General features: G+C 42.1%; 1 non-coding gene across 1 annotated transcript; it reads right to left on the minus strand.

The window, feature by feature from the left end:
• Positions 1-107, minus strand: LOC125584715. The gene has a single exon (XR_007321624.1). It is a non-coding gene; the product is annotated as a small nucleolar RNA R71 (small nucleolar RNA).
• Between the last annotated feature and the right edge of the window lie 6288 nt (positions 108-6395).

The raw sequence follows: 6395 nt of genomic DNA on the forward strand, positions 1-6395 counted from the left end.
AAGCTGAGAAATGAGATCTCCAGCTTTCAACAGAAGGGCTTGAAAGGATTCAGTGAAGCCTGGGAGAGATTCAAAGGGTACCAAGCTCAATGCCCTCACCATGGTTTCTCTAAGGAAAGCCTGTTGAGCACATTCTACAGGGGAGCTCTTCCTAAGTACAGAGCCAGATTGGATACAACTAGCAATGGGTTCTTCTTGGGAAGAACTGAGGAAGATGCAGAGGAGCTGGTTGACAACATGGTAAAGAGTGACGCACTCTACAGTGGAGACCACGACAGAGGCAGTAGAACAGATGACAAGCAGACGAGGAAGGAGTTAAAGGCTCTACAGGATAAGATAGACATACTCATTGCTGATAAATCCACCCAAGAGCAGCTGAACTTTGTTGGTAACTCAAACCAAGATGCACCACCTGGGATCAATGAGGTTGAGGGTTTGGAAGGTCAAGAAGAGATGTGTTTCATCAACAACAATGGCAGTTGGTACAAGAAAGAGCCCAACTTTCAGTACAACAACTACCAACAGAAATCCTATCCTAACAACCAACAAAGTGGTTATCAGCCTAGGAACAACCAGCAAGGCAACTATCAGCCTCAGCAAAACCCTCCTCCTGGTTTCTCCAACAAAGGGAACCAGTCTTCTCAACAACAAGTTAATCCTTCTACCTCTACTCCTCAGGAAAGCAGCACTGATGTTCTACTGAAACAGATCTTGGAGTCTCAGACTAGAAGTGAAAAGCAGGTTGGTTATGAGTTGAAGAACCTTCACTCCAAGATTGATGGAAGTTACAATGAGCTCAACAACAAGTTCAGGGCTTTGGAAAACCAGTTTGCTTCCATGACCACTCACCAGAATCGCCAGCAAGGGTCTCTACCTGGAAAATCTGAGCAAACACCCAAGGAGTATTGCAATGTTGTCCTCTCTACCACTTCTTCAGGGATTGAATTGAGTAACCACAAGAAAGAGGTAGATGAAATTGAAAGATTGGTGTTTGGAACTGAGATTGAACAGGTTCAGCATCTGATTGTAGCAACAGCTGAAGCAAAGATTGTGGAGGAAGCTGACAAAATGGTTGAAGTAAAGATTTTGAAGGGAGATGAACCCATGGCTGAGAAACCAGTTGCGAAGAGAGCTAACCAGAAGCTGAAAGAGGTCAAGCTGGAGGACACCACTGAGGTTGAGCAGTCACCCTATGACAAGCTCCCATTTCCACAAAGGGTTCTCACCAAAGCTCAGAAGAAGGTGATTTCCAAGTTCAGAAAAGACCTAAGTGATATTGGAGTTAAGCTTCCAGCGATGTCGGGTATGCGTGAGGCTCATGTCCAATGCATCTTCTGAGTTGAGTATTCATAATGCATCTTCTGAGTTGGCCACTCAAAAGTTGATCAACAGACATTTCCCACCCAAAAGGTGTTTGATGAAATGCCTGAGACAACTCTCCTAGACTTTTAATATACTTTGCCAAAGACATTTGTTGTTAAAGGTGCTAAAATAGCTAATAGACTTGTTAGTAATGATTGCTTTCATATTATTCAACCAAAGACATTTGATGTTTGAGATATGTTAGCAAATGAGCATTCATCTAGACATAGAGCTTGCTTAGAATTGTGTCTAGGCTTAAGGTTGATAGTTTGATTGATCATTTGTCATCCTTAGTTCGATACTTGATCACCCAAGGTCTAATCCCTATGCCCATGAGTTCTCTTTTCCCTTAGTCAAGAAAGTATCATTCTGTTATTGCTTTCTAGTATTAGTAGTAGTATAAAACCCATCTAAATCATTGGTTGCACTTAGATTAAGTGAGTACTTGCATTCTCGGTGCTTTGATATCCCTCAAAACTGGTTCGACAATCTTTTATACTACAACATTTGTCTTAGGAGCCTTGAAAACTCTTAATATCACAGACCATCGTCCGGTACTGGCAGATATCCTAACAAAACCAACAGAAAGAAGGAAAAGTTTCAAATTTGATAAGCGATGGCTAGACAATGAAGAGAAACGACAAGTGATTTTAGATGGCTGGAACTCTTCTGAACTTTCTCCTAATGCAACGATCATGGATCATATATCCAGCTGCAGAAAAGTATTAGGAAAATGGAAGAGAGAAAAAGACTTGAATGCTGTGAAACAGATTGAAGAACTCAAATCGAAGGTGGATAACCTTTACTCAGATGATGATGCCACGACAGAAGAAATAGGAGCAGCGGTTAAGGAACTTACCGAGGCTCTTAAGGCTAAGGAACGATTCTGGAAACAAAAGAGTAGAATCTTCTGGCTCAGAGAAGGGGATTTAAACACAATGTTCTTTCACGCTATTACTAAACAGAGAAGAGCCAGAAATAAATTTACGGGCCTTTTAGATTCTGCTGGGAATCTCGTGGAAGATGAAGAAAAATTGGTAGCCATCGCTACTGAATACTTTAGAGAACTATTTACAACTTCCAACCCGGAACTAATGGAGGAGGCGCTGGCCAATGTCACAACAACAATGTATGACAAATAAATGCAGGTCTTACAGCTCATGTTTCAGAATGGGAGGTAGGCCTGGGACTTCGGATATTCGGATCGGGTACGGGTAAAATCCATTCGGGTCCGGGTCTTTCAGATAAATGAATTTTCTACCCAATAGGTATTTGGTAAATTTCGGTTCAGTTTTCGGGTCGGATACCACCGGTTCCGGGTCGGTTCCGGGTACCCATTTATTATGTAAATTGAAGTGGTTCAGTGGTTACATACTCTATTTTTAGTGTGGCCAATCCAGGTTCAAGCCCCTAAAATGTCAATTTTATAAGAAAAATAATATTGAAATACTATATATGTTTACAATATAGAAGAATACATATAAGTTGAAGTGGTTTAGTGGTAACATAGCCACTTTTCTACCTATCCACCCTGGATTCGAGTTGTGGTGATAACACATTTTTAATATTCTGGGTTTTAGGCTATCCATTTCGGTTTAAATGGGTACCCGATCGGGTTTCGGGTAATAACCGGAACCTACCCGATGTCCACGGGTATTTGAAACAATGACCCATCGGGTAATATTGCCATATCCAAAACCGAACCGAACTGGTCTATTTCGGGTCAGATCCGGTTCCGGTAAACGGTTCCGGTTAAATGTCCCAGCCCTAATGGAAGGTAAAGTTGGCCCTCTTTGCGATGCACCCAGAAAAGGCACCTGGACCTGATGGCATGACAGCCTTTTTCTACCAAAAATTATGGGACATCGTTAAAGAAGATTTAACCCGTATGATTAATGAATTCTTCTTTAAGGGTACTATGGCCAATGGTCTTAATGACGCCAATATTTGTCTCATTCGTAAGAAAGACAAACCGAATGAAATGTCTCAGTTTCGACCCATCAGTCTTTGCAATGTCAGTTACAAGATTATTTCCAAAGTATTAGGCCAGCGATTAAAGAAGTTACTACCGGATCGGATATCCGAGACCCAGTCAGCCTTTATTGCTGGAAGACAAATATCTGATAATGTACTAATAGAACAGGAGATGTTCCATGCTCTTCGTACAGATCCCGGCTGAAGAAATAGGAGGATGGCAATAACGACATACATGAGTAAAGCCTACGATCAGCTAGAATGAGTTTTCATCAGTGCGGTGATGAGTAAGATGGGATTTTCAAGTACATGGATAGAGTGGATAATGTGATGCGTAACATCGGTGAAATATCATGTCATGTTCAATGGCCAGCCAAGAGGAATATAACCCACATAGGGGAATGCGTCAAGGAGATCCTTTGTCTCCTTTCATTTTTATCTTATGACCGGAAGCGCTCGTTAGCCTTCTTAATCACGCAGAGATCCAAGGTAAGATAATGGGGATGCGCGTTTCGCGTGCTAGCCCCCTGGTATCACACCTTCTCTTCGCTGATGCTAGTCTATTTTTCTGTAAGGTGGAGCCCCGTGAATGCGATGAAGTCATGAAAGTTCTTAAGACTTATGAGAAAGCTTCTTGACAGTGTATTAATTTCGAAAAATCATCCCTGCTCTTTGGTAAAAAGATACCTGGCAGTGTGAAAGAGACTATCAAAAGCTCAACGGGAATCACAAATGAGGAGGGGGGGGGGGGGGGGGGAATGAGAACTTATCTTGGTATTCCGGAGGATATTAGTGGCTCAAAAAGGAAGTTGTTTGCTTTCTTCAAGGATCGTTGGCAGAATCGTGTTAACGGCTGGACAGGCCGTTGGCTAACAAAGGGAGGAAAGGAAGTACTCATAAAGTCTATCCTCTTGGGATTACTTACCTATGTAATGTCGACTTTGCTACTACCATTAGAGACTTGTGATAAGTTAGCTAGTGCCATTACATAATTCTGGTGGAGCTCGAACCTTCCTAAAAGGGGTATACACTGGGTAAAATGGAAAACTCTGCAAACCTAGAGAAGAGGGAGGAATAGAATTCAGGATGATCCATGAATTCAATTTTGCCCTATTAGGCAAACAGTTATGGCACTTGGTACAATACTCATATTCCTTAGTAGCAAGAGTTCTAAGGGGTAAATAATTCAGATGTAGCACGCCTTTGCGGCTAAACAAAGCAAATAGACCTTCATATGGATGGACAAGTATAATGGCAGCGAAACCTTTAATGTTGTTGGGTATCAGACAAAAGGTACACTCTGGGAATGAGATTAGAGCGTGGGAAGACCATTGGATACCAACGATACCAGCAAGACCAGCTGACCACTAGCGCCAGTGGTTCATCCAATGATGTCAGTTCGTGTTCATCCAATGATGTCAGTTCGTGATCTGATGACATGCGATCCAAAAATATGGAACTCAAAGGTGCTTTAAAACTATGTGGATCCGAAAGACATCCCTCTGATTCAATCATTGGCCATAAGTCAAGGATATCAGAGGGACAAGTACTGTTGGAGTTATACCAAGAATGGGATGTACACTGTTAAATCAGGATATTGGGTAGCCAGGAACATTCTTAACAAAGAGATGGTGGAAAACCAGGGAGAACCGAGTATTACGAAACTCCAAGCCTTTGCTTGGAAGATAAAAGCTCCACCAAAACTAAGACATTTTATCTGGCAAACAATCTCTGGACAACTAGCAGTAACAAGCAATCTAACACATCGTCATATGCGATGCGATAATTATTGTCCTAGATGCGGAGCAGATGATGAGACTATAAACCATGCCATCTTCGAGTGTCCCCCAGCGCTACAAAAATGGGCATATGCAGCAACCCCAACTCCGCCATCAGTGTTCCCCAGCGCGAGACATTACACGAATATAGACTATCTTTTTTGGAGGAAGAATGATATAAAAGATCTTGAGCTGGATAAAGACCCTTATCCTTGGATTATGTGGTTTATTTGGAAAGCGAGAAATGATAAACTATTCAGAGGAATAGACAGAGACCCTTTGGAAACTGTCCGACATGCTGAGTCAGAATGCCATACTTGGTTCCAAGCAAACAACAAAACAAGAAGAACATGTAGTTGCACAGAACCTTGAGCAGTTAACAAATTTTGAGAGATGTTTGATAGATGGATCATGGACACATGATGCACACTACAGTGGTTATGGATAGACATGGAAGACCTCAAGAGGAACAACTCAGCTATTAGGAGCACGAAACCAGCGACGAAGAATCTCACCACTTCACTCGGAGCTCGAGGCCCTCTCGTGGGTGATGGAGTGCATGCTTCAGCTATCGATGTGTCAAGCTTTTGGAACGGATTGTAAGGATCTAATCTCGATGATTCAAGACCCAGGAGCATGGCCCAACTTTTCAACTGAATTGGACGAGCTGCAGAAGCTGAAGAGCAGATTCCCAGAATTCTTTATTGTTTTTATTCCTCGATCTGAAAATGTATCGTCTGATTCATTAGCTAAGATAACGAGATTCTTTCATAGGGACCTGTATTACATTGGTTGTTCTATTCCGGTCTTGTTCCCCAGACCACCTCAAACTTGAGTAATAGATCAGCCGTTTGATGTCAGAAAACAAAAAAAAACATTTTACTTTTAAAACAGTACTATTAAATTTGATCCGACACTTACTAAGTGTCTCTGTGAACTCTGTATTCTTCTTTTGTTTTCCAGCACATTGAACGTGAATTTGATATCCTGCAGAGAATCAATAAGAATGAACATTAGCTTTAAAAAGATAAAAAGAACATAAGCGCATGCAGATAAAGAGGTAATGATAATCTCATAAGCTAAGATCATCATTAACAGTTCAGCATATTGTGAGTTTCATAGTTGAATAACTTACCCAGGACCTCGTAGTCCAGTGGTACTACCTCCTTGGGGAAGGGAGGTCGGCTGTTCGACTCGCGTGGACGGGGAGGCGTGTCCAGGGCCCGTAAAAAGGTACAGACAAAGGCTGGCGCCGGGCCTAGGTGGTGGACCGCAAGGCCA

The sequence above is a fragment of the Brassica napus genome, chromosome C3 (genome assembly GCF_020379485.1).
Source record: "Brassica napus cultivar Da-Ae chromosome C3, Da-Ae, whole genome shotgun sequence".
Taxonomy (NCBI): domain Eukaryota; kingdom Viridiplantae; phylum Streptophyta; class Magnoliopsida; order Brassicales; family Brassicaceae; genus Brassica; species Brassica napus.